Below are 18332 nucleotides of genomic sequence, written 5' to 3'. Positions count from 1 at the left end.
CCCCCATCAAAATATTATATGCCAAAATTGTTGACGTTGGACAAGGAAGACAACGTAATGATTTATGTTTGTTCATATTCACATAGAAGTTATATTGTCATAGATCCTTCAACATGTGGTTCTTGCCCCCCACCTTTGCTAGCCAAAAATTCCGCACCAAGTAGAGATACTACTTGTGCATCCCAAAACCCTTAAACCCAAATCTTATTTTCAAGAGTCCATCATACCTACCTAAGGATTGAGTAAGATCCTTCAAATAAGTTGTCATCGGTGCAATAAGGCAATAAAAATTGCTTCTAAACGTGTTAGATCATTTAGTGTAAGAGAAAATTGAGCATTGTATGAACTTGTGATGGCAAAGAATAAAAGCGACAGACTGCATAATAAAGGTTGCTATCATAAGGGGCAATATAACGTGATGTTATTTTGCACTAAGGGATTGAGCATACAAACAAAAAGTGCATGGCAACTGAAGGAAATATGCCCTAGAGGCAATAATAAAGTTATTATTTATTTCCTTATTTCATGATAAATGTTTATTATTCATGCTATAATTGTATTAACCGGAAACATAATACTTGTGTGAATACATAGACAAACAGAGTGTCACTAGTATGCCTCTACTTGACTAGCTCGTTGATCAAAGATGGTTATGTTTCCTAGCCATAGCATGAGTTGTCATTTGATTAACGGGATCACATCATTAGGAGAATGATGTGATTGACTTGACCCATTCCGTTAGCTTAGCACTTGATCGTTTAGTATTCTGCTATTGCTTTCTTCATGACTTATACATGTTCCTATGACTATGAGATTATGCAACTCCCGTTTACTGGAGGAACACTTTGTGTGCTACCAAACGTCAGAACGTAATTGGGTGATTATAAAGGTGCTCTACAGGTGTCTCCGAAGGTACTTGTTGGGTTGGCGTATTTCGAGATTAGGATTTGTCACTCCGATTGTCGGAGAGGTATCTCTGGGCCCATTCAGTAATGCACATCACTATAAGCCTTGCAAGCATTGTAACTAATGAGTTAGTTGTGGGATGATGTATTACAGAACGAGTAAAGAGACTTGCCGGTAACGAGATTGAACTAGGTATTGAGATACCGACGATCGAATCTCGGGCAAGTAACATACCGATGACAAAGGGAACAACGTATGTTGTTATGCGGTTTGACCGATAAAGATCTTCGTAGAACATGTGGGAGCCAATATGAGCATCCAGGTTCCGCTATTGGTTATTGACCGGAGACGTGTCTCGGTCATGTCTACATTGTTCTCGAACCCGTAGGGTCCGCACGCTTAAAGTTCGATGACGGTTATATTATGAGTTTATGTGTTTTGATGTACCGAAGGTAGTTTGGAGTCCCGGATGAGATCGGGGACATGACGAGGAGTCTCGAAATGGTCGAGACGTAAAGATCGATATATTGGACGACTATATTCGGACATCGGAAAGGTTCCGAGTGATTCAGGTATTTTTTGGAGTACCGGAGAGTTACAGGAATTCGCCGGGGAGTATATGGGCCTTATTGGGCTTTAGGGGAAAGAGAGAGGAGAGGTTGGGCACCCCCCAAGGCCTAGTCCGAATTGGACTAGGGGGAGGGGCTGCGCCCCCTCCTTCCTTCTCTTCTCTCTCCCCTTTCTTCGACTCCTACTCCTACTACTTGGAAGGGGGGAATCCTACTCCCGGTGGGAGTAGGACTCCTCCTAGGGCGCGCCATAGAGAGGGCCGGCCCTCCCCCCTCCACTCCTTTATATACGGGGAGGGGTGCACCCCTTGGAGACACAACAATTGATCATTGATCTTTTAGCCGTGTGCGGTGCCCCCCTCCACCATAGTCCACCTCGATAATATCATAGCGGTGCTTAGGCGAAGCCCTGCGTCGGTAGAACATCATCCTCGTCACCACGCCGTCGTGCTGACGAAACTCTCCCTCAACACTCGGCTGGATCGGAGTTCGAGGGATGTCATCGAGCTGAACGTGTGCTGAACTCGGAGGTGCCGTACGTTCGGTACTTGATCGGTCGGATCGTGAAGACGTACGACTACATCAACCGCGTTGTGCTAACGCTTCTGTTTCGGTCTATGAGGGTACGTGGACACACTCTCCCCTCTCGTTGCTATGCATCACCATGATCCTGTGTGTGCGTAGGTATTTTTTTGAAATTACTACGTTCCCCAACAGCAACCTCTGATTCCCTGCGAAGGGCCTACCTTTTACTTTTATGTATTTACTTTCATGCAAGAGTCAACGTTTTTCTCTCTATTCCTTTTTATTTTTCTCTTTTGGCAAGCATCATGTGGTGAGGAAAGATCTAGGCACGTATATCCAGTTGGATATGGGTAGCATGAGTTATTATTGTTGACATCACCCTTGAGGTGAATACGTTGGGAGGCGAAATTATAAGCCCCTATCTTTGTATGTGTCCGGTTGAAACGTTTTGCTCATATTTACCGGTGAGTGTTAGCAATCATAGAAGACTATATGATGGTTGAGTATGTGGAGCTCTTACTTAGACTATGTTGAATAAGTTGAATTGCAATTGTTTGGTGACTAAGAATATAGGTTGTTGAGTTTCAAGAGAATTCATTGTTTGAACCTTAACATGTGAATTGGTTGCTACTTTGTCATGATGAGTTTTATGAGAAAGAGTTGTTGTTATGATGCTAGGGAAAGTGATTGAAATTATCATTGATCAAACTTATGCACTTTGCTAGCATTCACACTTCATAAATTATTTCTTTTATCATTTACCTACTCGAGGATGAGTAGGAATTAAGCTTGGGGATGCTGATACATCTCCAATGTATCTATAATTTATGAAGTATTCATGTTGTTATATTATCATTCTTAGATGTTTTACAATCATTTTATAGCAACTTTATATCATTTTTTGGGACTAACCTATTGACCCAGTGCCCAGTGCCCAGTGCCAGTTGTTGTTTTTTACTTATTTTTTACATCGCAGGAAATCAATATCAAACGGAGTCCAAACACTGCGAAACTTTTTGTGGATTTTTTATGGACCAGAAGACATCCAATGGGCCAGAGAAGCACCTCGAGGGTGTCCCGAGGGGGGCACAATCCACCAGGGCGCGCCTAGGCCACCAGGCGCGCCCCGATGGGTTGTGCCCACCTCGGTGGCCTCCCGCACCCCCTCTTCGCCCTATAAATCGTCAAATATTCCAAAAACCCTCGGAAAGACCCTAGATCAGAAGTTCCACCGCCGCAAGCCTCTGTAGCCACGAGAAACCAATCTAGACCCCGTTTCGGCACCCTGCCGGAGGGGGGAATCATCACCTGTGGCCATCTTCATCATCCCGGCGGCCACCATGATGAGGAGGGAGTAGCCCACCCTCGGGGCTGAGGGTTTGTACTAGTAGCGATGTGTTTAATCTCTCTCTCTCTCTCTCTCGTGTTCTTGAGATGACATGATCTTGATGTACCACGGGCTTTGTTAATATAGTTGGATCATATGGTGTTTTCCCCTCTCTATCTTGTTGTGATGAATTGAGTTTTCCCTTTGTGATTTCGTTTCATCGGATTGAATACTTTTATGGATTTGAGAACACTTTATGTATGTCTTGCTATGAATACCCGTGGTGACAATGGGGTATCGTATTGATTCACTTGATATATGTTTTGGCACTCAACTCACGGATTCCCGAGGTGACATTGGGGTAATCTATGCATAGGGGTTGATGCACGTTCTTGTCTTTGTTTCTCCGGTAGAATTCTTGGGGCACTCTTTGAGGTTCTTTGTGTTGGATTGAGTATTATGAATCTGAAATTATTTGGTGTTATTTTAGTACGAACTCTTGGATAGATCGATCGGAAAGAATAGCTTCGAGGTAGTTTCGTACCCTACAAACAATTTATTCTTATGTTCTCTGCTAGATATGAACTTTGGAGTGATTCTTCATCGCACTTTGAGGGATAGTTATATGATCCAATTATATTAGCATTGTTGAGAGATTGCACTAGCAAAAGTACGGACCCTAGGCCTCATTTTCAAGCATTGCAAAACCATTTGTGCTCCGTTTTATCAATTGCTATCTTATAGTTTTTTGTTGTTCTTATTACAAAAATCAATATCTACTATCCATATTACACTTGTATCACCATCTCTTCGCCGAACTAGTGCACCTATACAAATTTCCATTGTATTTCGTGTGTTGGGGACACAAGAGACTTTTTATTATTTGGTTGCAGGGTTGTTTGAGAGAGACCTTCTTCATCCTACGCCTCCTATGGATTGATAAACCTTAGGTCATCCACTTGAGAGAAAATTGCTACTGTCCTACAAAACTCTGTGCTTGGAGGCCCAACACGTGTCTACAAGAATAAAGTTGCGTAGTAGACATCAAGCTCTTTTCTGGCGCCGTTGCCGGGGAGGTGAGTGCATGAAGGTATATCTTTAGATCTTGCAATTGAATCTTTTAGTTTCTTGTTTTATCACTAGTTTGGTTTTATAATAGAAAACTACAAAAAAAATGGAGATTGGGATACCTCAGGTTGTTTCTTTATCTGTATAGTGTCTATCTTGAGAATAAGGATTCCGACAATTGTGCTCAATTGCTAGAAAAAGAATTCAACAAAAATTATGGCATAAAAATGGTTGATGATGGGCATGATTGCAATATTGCTAGTATGAATTCTTTGAACATCCATGATGTTAATATGATTACATTAGTCATGATAATGATCTCTCCTATAAGAATGTCAATTTTTGCGGAGTGCAATTGGGAGTGCAATTGCACACCAAAAAGGAAGATAGATTTTGTAAGAAGCATAAATATTTAGAAACGAAAAGTTGCAAGAGAGGATAGATGATTGTGCTGAAAGATTTAATTTTTCTCGCCATCCTTGTGAACTTTGCAATGAACGTGGTCATTTAAATCTCCAATGCAAATTGTTTCACGATCAAATCGTGTCCAAAAATTGTGATAACTTGATTACCCTTGAGCATCATAAAGAGCTTAGTCTTATTTTGGGGTATGAAGAAATGAAACGTATAACTGAGGGTATTCCAAAATTTAATCTCAAGAGATTTCTTGATTTTGAGCTAGAGGAAATTTATATGTTTTGTGCGGTAAATTGCATTGAGAATCCTTATATTGACAACTATCTAAAGACAAGAAAACAAATATAATATGAAGAGAGTACTAATGAAAGGGAAAGTATTTCCCAATACCCTCCTAATGTTTATTATGATGAATCAGGTAATGAGGAGGAGCTTCCTGTCCAATCAATCTCTTCAACAAGAAGCTTGAAAAAATTTATTAAACCCACACATGATGTGGTGAAGGAGAAGAAAAGAAGAAAGAATAGAGGTAAAAAGGTATCTCTCACAAATAATGTTGCTCCTATTATTGTTGTGCCTCATGAAAATGAATCAAAAATAATTGTAGAAGATGATTCACTTGATGATGATTTTGATATGCCTATTGCTTGTTGTGATAATTATGATTGGGAAGATAATGATACTTCTTATAATTTTGGAAATCTTTTTGGCACCAACTTGGGGAATTATGACGATAGCAATTGTCATACTGTTGGTGCTATTCATACTATTTAATGATGAGAGTGATTATGCTTATGATAAGCCAAGCCACAAGCTTGGGGATTCTATGTTTGATGAGAATGACATGTTTGAGAATTTATTTGCTGCAATTAATGTTTGTCCCAAGCTTGGGGATGCTATGTTTAATGTAGATGATCTTTTTAGTCCCCCTACTTTGAATGATCAAATTTGCTATGATGATTGCATGCCTCCTATCTATGATGAGAACAAGGTTGCTACTTATGATGATTATTGTGATGATACTTATGTTATAAAAAGTAGTGATGATTATATTTATAAAACTTGTCATAATTATGATTACCCTTTTCCTGAACATTGCTCTTTTAATGTGGAAACAATTTATAGTATTCGAGATTCATATGATACTCCCACCATTGTGAATGAGAAGAAATTTTCTTATGTGGAGAGTAATAAATTTTCTATGCTTGTGGATCATGAAAAGAATGCTTTGTGTAATGGTTATATTGATGAATCTATTCATGATGCTACTGAAAATTATTATGAGATAGGAACTTATGATTCATGATGCTCTTGTTATGTTTCAATCTGTATCTTTTATGTGAGCATCATTGAACTCATCATGCCTAGCTAAAAGGCATTACAGAAAAGCGCTTGTTGGGAGACAACCCAACACTTTTACCTACTATTTTTTGTGTGTTCACATGATTATGCTACTGTAGTGATCATGTTTTATTTCTTTTGTTTCAATAAAGTGCCAAGTAAAGCCTTTGGGATAGTGTGGATGATAGTTGACTTGATTATGTCCAAAAATAGAACCTTTTGCGCTCAGTCCAGGAATTTTTAAAATTCACCGGAATGTGATTTTGATCTGTTTTTTTTATAGGTGATAGATATACAAATTCCCTACGTTGTCCTAATTTTTCAGAAGTTTTGGAGTGGCAAAAGTATGGTTGGAGTACAGATTACTACAAACTATTCTGTTTTTGACAGATTCTGTTTTCAATGCATGGTTTGCTTGCTTTCTAGTTTCTATGGCTTATATTGCTCAATATAAATTGTGGAAATGATATGGTACAGTAGGAATTGTGTGAGAACAATTATGAATCTTGTCTTTGGCAGTACCAAAAGTGAGTGGTTTGCTCTTTATCATACTAACCTATCTCACGAAGTTTTGTTAAGTTTTGTGTGATTGAAGTTTTCAAGTTTTGGGTGACATATAGATATGAGGGGAATAAAGAGTGACAAGACCCTAAGCTTGGGGATGCCCAAGGCACCCCGAGGTAATATTCAAGGAAGATCCAAGCAACTAAGCTTGGGGATGCCCCGGAAGGCATCCCCTCTTCCGTCTTCAACATTATCGGTAGCCTCACTTGGAGCTATGTTTTCATTCGTCACATGATATGAGTTTTACTTGGAGCGTCATTTTCTTTTTTTATGATTTGCTTGATGTTATTTGGAGTAATATTTTGCATCTTTCTTTTCAATAAAAATGCCAAGGATAGCCTTTACCATGCTTATTTTGCAAGTCTATGTGTTGCTGTTTCAAAACAGAAAGTTTATCAATGTCGCAAAAATTCCCGAGAAAAGTTAGAATGTGATAAAATTTTGAAACTTTTTGCACAATAAGATCTGATAAATTTTCTACAGTGTGGTAAATTTTCATAATTTTTGGAGTTAAAGAAGTATTAATACTCTTGCATTCTTTACATACTATACTGTTATGGTAGATTGCTGTTATGTTTGCATTGTTTGCATATGTTTGCTTGTTTAATGATTCTATTTGATGATAGGAGTATTAAATATGCAAAGGCATTTATTATGCAATGTTGAATAATAATTTTAGTGATTTGCTACAGTAGAGAATGATAAGGTTTTTGCATTGGTTTATACTAACTTATCTCACGAGTTCTTGTTGAGTTTTGTGTGGATGAAGTTTTTAAGATTTAGGGAAACCGTGATATAAAAGGAATCAAGGAGACAAAAAAGCTCAAGCTTGGGGATGCCCAAGGCATCCCAAGATAATATTTCAAGAAGTCTCAAGCATCCAAGCTTGTGGATACCCCTGTAGGCATCCCACCTTTCTTCATCAACGATTGTCGGTTAGTATCGGTTGAGCCTAAGTTTTTGCTTCTTCACATGAGTTGTGTTATTCTTGGAATGTCACTTTGTTTTGTTTTGCTTGGTTTTTTAATAAAATACTTAGATCTGAAAGTTTTAAATAAGAGAGAGTCCTCAATTAGCTACCCATTTACTTAACTACTCGCATGATCTTCACTTATATCTTTTTGGAGTAGTTTGTCATTTACTCTCGTGCTTCACTTATATCCTATGAGTAAATTGTTGAATAAATTGAATGTAATGAGGTTGAAATTATATGTTCATATCATGCCTAGTGTTAGCTTCACATTGGGTGTAGAAAGTGAAATCTTTTGAAGCTTGACAATCACAATATTGGTCATACAAGCAATTCATGAATGATTAGTAGAAGGAAGAGAACTTTCACATGCAAATACACTATCTTGGAAATCTTTTGTGATTGTGAGCCCCCATCAAAATATTATATGCCAAAATTGTTGACATTGGACAAGGAAGACAACGTAATGATTTATGTTTGTTCATATTCACACAGAAATTATATTGTCATAGATCCTTCAACATGTGGTGCTTGCCCCCACCTTTGCTAGCCAAAAATTCCACACCAAGTAGAGATACTACTTGTGCATCCCAAAACCCTTAAACCCAAATCTTATTTTCAAGAGTCCACCATACCTACCTAAGGATTGAGTTAGATCCTTCAAGTAAGTTGTCATCGGTGCAATAAGGCAATAAAAATTGCTTCTAAAAGTGTTAGATCATTTAGTGTAAGAGAAAATTGAGCTTGTACGAACTTGTGATGGCAAGGAATAAAAGCGAGAGACTACATAATAAAGGTTGCTATCATAAGGGGCAATATAACGTAATGTTCTTTTGCACTAAGGGATTGAGCATACAAACAAAAAGCGCATGGCAACCTCTGCTTCCCTCTGCGAAGGGCCTACCTTTTACTTTTATGTATTTACTTTCATGCAAGAGTCAAAGTTTTTCTCTCTATTCCTTTTTATTTTTCTCTTTTGGCAAGCATCATGTGGTGAGGAAAGATCTAGGCACATATATCCAGTTGGATATGGGTAGCATGAGTTATTATTGTTGACATCACCCTTGAGGTGAATACGTTGGGAGGCGAAATTATAAGCCCCTATCTTTGTATGTGTTCGGTTGAAACGTTTTGCTCATGTGTATGTGGTGAGTGTTAGCAATCATTGAAGACTATATGATGGTTGAGTATGTGGAGCTCTTACTTAGACTCTGTTGAATAAGTTGAATTGCAATTGTTTGGTGACTAAGAATATAGGTTGTTGAGTTTCAAGAGAATTCATTGTTTGAACCTTAACATGTGAATTGGTTGCTACTTTGTCATGATGAGTTTTATGAGAAAGAATTGATTTTATGATGCTAGGGAAAGTGATTGAAATTATCATTGAGCAAACTTATGCACTTTGCTAGCATTCACACTTCATTGATCAAATTTATGAAGTATTCATGCTGTTATATTATCATTCTTGGATATTTTACAATCATTTTATAGCAACTTTATATCATTTTTTGGGACTAACCTATTGACCCAGTGCCCAGTGCCAGTTGCTTTTTGCTTGTTTTTTACATCAGAGGAAATCAATATCAAACGGAGTCCAAACACTGCGAAACTTTTTGTGGATTTTTTATGGACTAGAAGACATCCAATGGGCTAGAGCAGCACCTGGGGGGTGCCCCGAGGGGGGCACAACCCACCAGGGCGCGCTTAGGCCCCCAGGCGCGCCCAGGTGGGTTGTGCCCACCTCGGTGGCCTCCCGCACCCCCTCTTCGCCCTATAAATTGTCAAATATTCCAAAAACCCTCGGGGAGACCCTAGATCGGAAGTTACGCCGCTGCAAGCCTTTGTAGCCACGAGAAACCAATCTAGACCTCGTCCCGGCACCCAGCCGGAGGGGGGAATCATCACCGGTGGCCATGTTCATCATCCCGACGGCCACCATGATGAGGAGGGAGTAGTCCACACTCGGGGCTGAGGGTTTGTGCCATTAGCTATGTGTTTAATCTTTCTCTCTCTCTTGTGTTGTTGAGATGGCACGATCTTGATGTACCATGTGATTTGTTAATATAGTTGGATCATATGGTGTTTTCCCCTCTCTATCTTGTTGTGATGAATTGAGTTTTCCCTTTGAGATTTCGTTTTATCGGATTGAATACTTTTATGGATTTGAGAACACTTTATGTATGTCTTGCTATGAATACCCGTGGTGACAATGGGGTATCGTATTTATTCACTTGATATATGTTTTGGCACTCAACTCGCGGATTCCCAAGGTGACATTGGGGTAATCTATGCATAGGGGTTGATGCACGTTCTTGTCTTTGTTTCTCCGGTAGAAATCTTGGGGCACTCTTTGAGGTTCTTTGTGTTGGATCGAGTACTAGGAATCTGAAATTATTTGGTGTTATTTTAGTACGAACTCTTGGATAGATCGATCAGAAAGAATAGCTTTGAGGTGGTTTCGTGCCCTACAAAGAATTTCTTCTTATGTTCTCTGCTAGATAGGAACTTTGGAGTGATTCTTCATCGCACTTTAAGGGATGGTTATATGATCCAATTATATTAGCATTATTGAGAGATTGCACTAGCGAAAGTACGAACCCTAGGCCTCATTTTCAAGCATTGCAATACCGTTTGTGCTCCGTTTTATCAATTGCTACCTTACTGTTTTTTATTGTTCTTATTACAAAAATCAATATCTACTATCCATATTACACTTGTATCACCATCTCTACGCCGAACTAGTGCACCTATACAGATTTCCATTGTATTTGGTGTGTTGGGGACACAAGAGACTTTTTAATATTTAGTTGCAGGGTTGTTTGAGAGAGACCATCTTCATCCTACGCCTCCCACGGATTGATAAACCTTAGGTCATCTACTTGAGGGAAAATTGCTACTGTCCTACAAAACTCTGTGCTTGGAGGCTGAGGCCCAACACGTGTCTACAAGAATAAAGTAGCGTAGTAGACATCAGGGAACTTCCCTCCCGGTGGGGGAAATCGAAGCCATCGTCATCACCAACAACCCTCACATCTTTGGGAGACCAATCATCATCAACATCTTCAACAGCACCATCTCATCTCAAACTCTAGTTCATCTCTTGTGTTCAATCTTTGTACCGGAACCTCAGATTGGTACCTGTGGGTGACTAGTAGTGTTGATTACATCTTGTAGTTGATGTTATGTGATTTATTTGATGGAAGATTATATGTTCAGATCCATTGTGCTATTTTATATCCCTCTGATCTTGAGTATGAATATTATTTGTGAGTAGTTGCCTTTGTTCTTGAGGCCACGGGAAAAGTCATGTTGCAAGAAATCATGTGAATTTGGTATTCGTTCGATATTTTGATGATATGTATGTTGTGATTCCCTTAGTGGTGTTATGTGAATGTCGACTAGATGACACTTCACCATCTTTGGGCCTAAGGGAATGCATCGTGGAGTAGTTATTAGATGATGGGTTGCTAGAGAGACAGAAGATTAAACCCTAGTTTATGCGCTATTCCATAAGGGGCTGATTTGGGTCCATATGTTTAATGTTATGGTTAGATTTTATCTTAATACTTCTTTCGTAGTTCCAGATGCTTGCGAGGGGGTTAATCATAAGTGAGAGGCTTGCTCAAGTAAGAACAACACCCAAGCACCGGTCCACCCACATATCAAATTATCAAAGTAGCGAACGTGAATCAAACCAACATGATGAAAGTGGCTAGATGAAATTCCTGTGTGCCCTCAAGAACGTTTTACTTATTATCTAAGACTGTACCGGCCTGTCCTTTTCCATCAAAAGGATTGGGCTACCTTGCTGCACTTATTGTTACTATTGTTACTTGTTACAAACTATCTTGCTATCAAACTATCTGTTACTGACAATTTCAGTTCTTGTAGAAATTACCTTGCTGAGAACCACTTGTCATTTCCTTCTGGTCCTTGTTGGTTTCGACACTCTTACTTATCGAAAGGACTACAATTGCTTTGCTGGGGATTGAAGTGCTCTTGGTAAGTGGAAACCGATAAGGAAAAATTTATACTACGTGCTGAAATTTATTGTCACTTGTTACCATGGAAAACAATCCTTTGAGGGGTTTGTTCGGGGTATGGTATATTCATCTTGACCGGAAACACAAAGAGTTGCCCCTCAACCTATAGCACCTACTAAAAATATTGGTTATGAAATTCCTTCGGGTATGATAGAACAACTGCTAGCTAATCCTTATGCAGGAGATGGAACAAAACATCCCTATATGCATTTGATACATGTGGATGGAATTCGTGGATTATTTAAGCTTGCAGGTTTACCCGGAGATGAAGTTAAGAAGAAGGTTTTCCCTTTATCTTTGAAGGGAAAGGCATTGACATGGTATAGTCTATGCGATGATATTGGAGCGTGGAACTGGAATGATTGAAATTGGAATTTCACCAAAAAAATTGTCCTATGCATCTAGTTCATCGTGATCGGAATTATATATATAATTTTTGGCCTCGTGAAGGAGAAAGTATTGCTCTAGCTTGGGGAAGGCTTAAGTCAATGTTATATTCATGCCCCAGTCATGACCTCTCGAGAGAAATTATTATTCAGAATTTTTATGCTCGGCTTTCTCGTGATGATCAATCCATGCTCAATACTTCTTGTACTTGTTCTTTTATGACGAAGACTATTGAATTCAGGTGGGGTCTTTTAGAAAGAATTAAATGCAACTCTGAAGATTGGAAACTCGATGAAGGTAAAGAGTCAGGTATTAAGCTTGAGTTTGATTGTGTTAAATCTTTTATGAATACCGATGCTTTTCACAAGTTTAGCACTAAATATGGACTTGACTCTGAGATAGTAGCCTCTTTTTGTGAATCATTTGCTACTCATGTTGATCTTCCTAAGGAGAAGTGGTTTAAATATTATCCCCCTATTAAAGAACAAATTAAAGAATCGGTTTTTAGCTAAAAATGAAACTATCATTTATAATGTTGATCCAGTCACTTCTTATATTGAAAAACCACCTTTCCCTGTCAGGATAAAGGAACATGCTAAGGTGTCAACAGTGGACAGAAGTAATATTAAAGCACCTAGACCCTCTGGACAAATTAAAGTAGAACCTAGTGTTGCTATGGTTAAAGATCTCTTGGTTGAAAATATTGATGAGCATGTTATTTACTTCTGTGATGAAGCCGCTAGAATTGCCAAACCCGATACTAAAGATAAGAACAAACCTGTTGTTGGCATGCATGTCGTCTCGGTTAAAATAGCTATCGTGGTTTATGTGACCTAGGTGCTAGTGTGAGTGCTATCCCTTTTACTCTATACCAAGAAATTATGAAAGATATAGCACCCGGTGAAACAGAAGACATATATGTTACTATTAAACTTGCAAATAGAGACACCATCACACCACTTGGTATAGTTAGAGATGTTGAAGTCTTGTGTGGGAAAATAAAATATCCTACTGATTTTCTAGTTCTTGGTTCCCCACAAGATGACCTTTGTCCCATAATTTTTGGTAGACCTTTCTTGAACACTGTAAATGCTAACATAGATTGCCATAAAGAACTTGTCAGTGTTAATCTTGGTGATGTGTCTCATGAGTTTAATTTCTCTAAGTTTCGTAGACAACCTCATGATAAAGAGTTGCATAGTAAGGATGAAATAATTGGTCTTGTGTCTATTGCCGTACCTCCCACTAATCCACTAGAACAATATTTGCTAGACCATGAAAATGATACGCACTTGCATGAAAGAAATGAAATAGATAAAAATTTCTTCGAACAACAACCTCTCCTTAAACAGAATTTGCCTATTGAAACTCTAGGAGGCCCTCCTCCACCTAAAGGTGATCCCGTGTTTGAATTAAAGCAATTGCCTGACACTTTGAAATATGCTTATCTCGATGAGAAAAAGATATATCACTACAAAAAAAGACACATCCGTGACATTTTGGGCCGAACAAATTTTGTTTGTCATCCTTATGACACTTCTATGACGATAATTGTGACAAAACCCGATATCATCATAGATGTGGTGGGCTCCTACTTCTATGACAAAAAATCATGACAGAAAATAGGCTTTTCATCCTGGGCGGGCCGGAGACGCAGCCGCATGACATTCTTTTGGTCGTCCATGACGGAAAAAATCATGGTAGAAGCGAGGGCGAGGAAAATATCGCGGAGTTCCTGGTTACAATGGGTGGTCGGGGCTGAGCGATGCACTATGGTTTGCACGTTTCTCTCGTGTACGCGCGTGTGTGCGAGGTGTTGGCTAACTGAACCCAAGCGATCGCACGTTACTGAACCCGAGCCATCGATCCCTTGGCTGTTAACTGAGCCCGAGCGATTCATCGCTGCTGACTGAACCCGAGCAATTCCTTCGCTTCTGCTGCTAACTGAACCCGAGCAATCGATCACTGTTGTTGCTTAGTGAAGCCGATCGAGCCGGTGTTGGGTTGCCTCTCGATGAATAGTGCCTGTTGCTACCGTGTGTGCGGTACGTAGAACGAGTCGAGACGTGGTGAGTCGAGCCGGTTGGTTGGTTGTGGATGAATAGTTCCCGGTGGGGGTTGGATGAACAGGACCCCATGGTAGTAGGATGTTGCCGCTAGATGAACATGACACCGAGGAGGCCGCCGCACACCAGCCGGTTGGGGGTGGATGAACATGACCCCGTGGAGGCTCTATGAACAGCAGCCGGTGGAGGCTGGATGAACAGTAGCCGTGGATGAATAGTAGCCAGTGGAGGCTGGAGGAGGTCGACGGTGGATGAACAGTAGCCCGTGGAGGCTGGAGCGAGGCAGTAGACGGTGGATGAACAGGACACCATTTCGACCGTAGGCGCTCCAACACAAGTCCGTTTCCTCCGTTTTGCGGTACGCCACACCCCCCCGATCAACAGGACCCCGTTTCGACCATAGGCACTCGAACACAAGTCTGTTTACTCCGTTTGCGGTACGCCAGACCCCTCCCGATGAATAGGATCCCGTTTCGACCGTGGCCGGTCGAACACATGGCCGTTTCCTTCATTCTGTGGTACGCTAGACCCCGTTTTGGCTATTCCGTCCAAGCCGGTTGGCTCCCGTTGAAAAGGACGCACTCCGATCTAGTCGGTTGCCTCCCGATGAACATGACGCTGTTTCTCCGTTCCGACCCAGCCGGTTCGCTGCCCGATGAACAGGATGTTGTTGCTGCTGTCCATTGCCTCTCCGTGTACACAAACCCTGGCCGTCCGTATATATGCGAGAGTACGCGCTCGAGACCCCGCCCGTATGTATGTACATGACTGCATTTTTTGCCCTGTGGTTGTACGTACGTGTACAAGACTTAGACGGGACTGCGTGAACTGCTATGTCAGGTGCTCTACAACGACACGTGCTGCTACTTACTCGGCCACAGTTCATATTTTCAGAGAGACCGATCGAGCAGTATGTACGTACACATTCGCGACCAGACAAACAACGCTACGTACGCTTTGAAGGAAATATGCCCTAAAGGCAATAATAAAGTTGTTATTTATATTTCCTTATATCATGATAAATGTTTATTATTCATGCTAGAATTGTATTAACCAGAAACTTGGTACATGTGTGAATAAATAGACAAACAGAGTGTCCCTAGTATGCCTCTACTTGACTAGCTCGTTGATCAAAGATGGTTAAGTTTCCTAACCATAGACATGTGTTGTCATTTGATGAACGGGATCACATCATTAGAGAACGATGTGATGGACAAGACCCATCTGTTAGCTTAGCATTATGATCGTTTAGCTTTCTTGCTATTGCTTTCTTCATGACTTATACATATTCCTCTGACTATGAGATTATGCAACTCCCGAATACCGGAGGAACACTTGTTGGAAATATGCCCTAGAGGCAATAATAAAATGGTTATTATTATATTTCCTTGTTCATGATAATTGTCTATTGTTCATGCTATAATTGTGTTATCCGGAAATCGTAATACATGTGTGAACACATAGACCATAACATGTCCCTAGTGAGCCTCTAGTTGACTAGCTCGTTGATCAATAGATGGTTACGGTTTCCTGACCATGGACATTGGATGTCATTGATAACGGGATCACATCATTAGGAGAATGATGTGATGGACAAGACCCAATCCTAAGCATAGCACTAGATCCTGTAGTTCGTTTGCTGAAGCTTTTCTAATGCCAAGTATCATTTCCTTAGACCATGAGATCGTGCAACTCCCGGATACCGTAGGAATGCTTTGGGTGTACCAAACGTCACAACGTAACTGGGTGGCTATAAAGGTGCACTACAGGTATCTCCGAAAGTGTCTGTTGGGTTGGCTCGGATCGAGACTGGGATTTGTCACTCCGTATGACGGAGAGGTATCTCTGGGCCCACTCGGTATTGCATCATCATAATGAGCTCAATGTGACTAAGTAGTTAGTCACGGGATCATGCATTACGGAACGAGTAAAGTGACTTGCCGGTAATGAGATTGAACGAGGTATTGGTGTAGCGACCAGACCTCAAATAGTCTGTGCTGCTGTGCACCAGTGTCATCCCTAGATCAGTAATGCTGACACGCACAGTACAAATGGAGGATTTATAACAGAGTAGCAATCACACACTTATTACATTGAATATCTCAAAGAGAATAAGTATGATAAATATGGCTTAAGGCCATCTAAAAACGATAACAGCGGAAGACTTGGAAGATAAGTGAGTCCATCAACTCCAACGGCATCACTGAGTATAAGACCACGACCTAAGGCACCTTACTCGTCGTCTGAAAAGTCTGCAACATGAAACGTTGCAGCCCGAAAACGGGTCAGCACATGGAATATGCTGGCAAAGTAACACATAGAGAATAATGAACATAATAATGCTATACTACATGCATATATGGCTGGTGGAAAGCTCTATGGTTACAGTTTTGCGAAAAGCAAATTTTTCCCTACTGCAAAGGAATAAATTTTTTATTTAACTATCATGGTAGTTGTTAAACATTGAGAAGGTACCTCCAACTCAATCCCAATTAACTGTCATCATTAACCCAACAAAATTAATTAAAGTATGATGATGAGATTCACATGATAATCCAGGTACTAGATACTCAAGTTGTCCATAACCGGGGACACGGCTAACCATGATTAGTTTGTACACTCTACAGAGGTTTGTGCACTTTTCCCCACAAGACTCGATCGCCTCCGCTTGATTCTCGCACTACATGATGTTTGAGAAATGGATGACCGAGACACAATCTTTCAGAAACAATCACTCTTTACTCCGGATGGACTGTTACACCTACTTTCCCCTACATCTGCTAGCCCACCTCTTCAAGAGATCATGTAACCTACTCAACTATGCTAGAGCCCATAATAGCTTGTGGCTGCACACGGAAGTTTCTAGCATGAATAATCTTATGATCCCTTTGAGCCTGGGTGGCGGTCCTTATAAAAACAGACAACACTGGGTTCTCCAGGTGCCTCAATCCACCCAGATGTGAGTTTTAGTTGCCACCTTAAGTTAACCATTATTAACAATCTCACATCTGTCATGAATATCTCTCAAACCCAATCCACGTCTACGAGCATAGCATGGCAATATAATAGCAAACGTAGAAGTAACTCCCAAGGGTTTGATAAATAACACAGGTAATAGGTACTACCTCAACTACATCCCAATACCCACAGTTTAATTAGATCCTAACCATGCAATGTTTGAGGATTGATCTAATGCAATAAAAACTGGGTATGGAAAAAGTATGATCAAAGTGTTACTTGCCTTGCTGATGATCCGCGAAACCTAGAGATTCGAAGTAACAAGCGGCGCACTCCGGGTACTCTATCGCAAACAAACAAGCAAACAATAAGTACTCATCTAATGCACAGGTAAAACTCGAATGAAAGATCCAACCAGAAAGTTCAACTTAAGAACTCCGGTTTGCAAAAAGAATCAACTCAAACGAAGCAACGAAGGTCAAACGGCGAAAGAAACAAGCTTCATTTACTAATCTAGATCTAGGTCAAATTTTTACAGTAGCAAAAACTTGTTTGAGTAGGTTAAATGGAAAGAGAATTTCGAGACGAAACTCTAGGCGCTTGAATCGCCTGATTCCAATAAACGAGCGAAAAGTTAAACAAAAACGAAGATCCGATCAGAAATCGAGATCTGGAATAATCGCAGAAAAATCCGACGAAAAAGAAAACTAACGAATGGTTAAAGAACGGACGTTCGTTAACAGCGAAAATCCGACGAACACGTTCGTTAAAACGAACGGGTCGGTGAACGTTCACTAAATAATAAAACCGAAGAAAAATAAACCGACCTAGGGTTTAAAAAAAACGAACGTTTTTTTTAGAAAACCGGCAACGGCGTCGGATCGGTACCTCGTCGGGACGGGGCTCCGGCGGGGTCGGCGGGCTCCGTCGGGGTTCGGCGAGGGGCGGTGAGGGCGGCGGGGCTCGGGCGGGGCGCGGGGTGGCGAGGGGCGGCGTAGGCGGCGGCGAACGGCGAGCGGGCGGCGAGCTCGGGCGGCGGCACTGCGGGTTCCGGTGGCGGCGGCTTGGGGCGGTGCTCGGGGGTGAGGGAGGGGGCGGCGGCGGGGGTATATATAAGGGGGGGGGGCTGCTTGGAGGAGGGGGCAAGGCGGCGGCGAACGGCGTGCTCGCCCCGGACTCGGGCGCGGCGGC

This window comes from Triticum aestivum, chromosome 5D (genome assembly GCF_018294505.1).
Source record: "Triticum aestivum cultivar Chinese Spring chromosome 5D, IWGSC CS RefSeq v2.1, whole genome shotgun sequence".
Classification (NCBI taxonomy): domain Eukaryota; kingdom Viridiplantae; phylum Streptophyta; class Magnoliopsida; order Poales; family Poaceae; genus Triticum; species Triticum aestivum.
The sequence above is the reverse complement of the archived record's forward strand: the minus strand, read 5'-3'. Positions refer to the sequence as shown.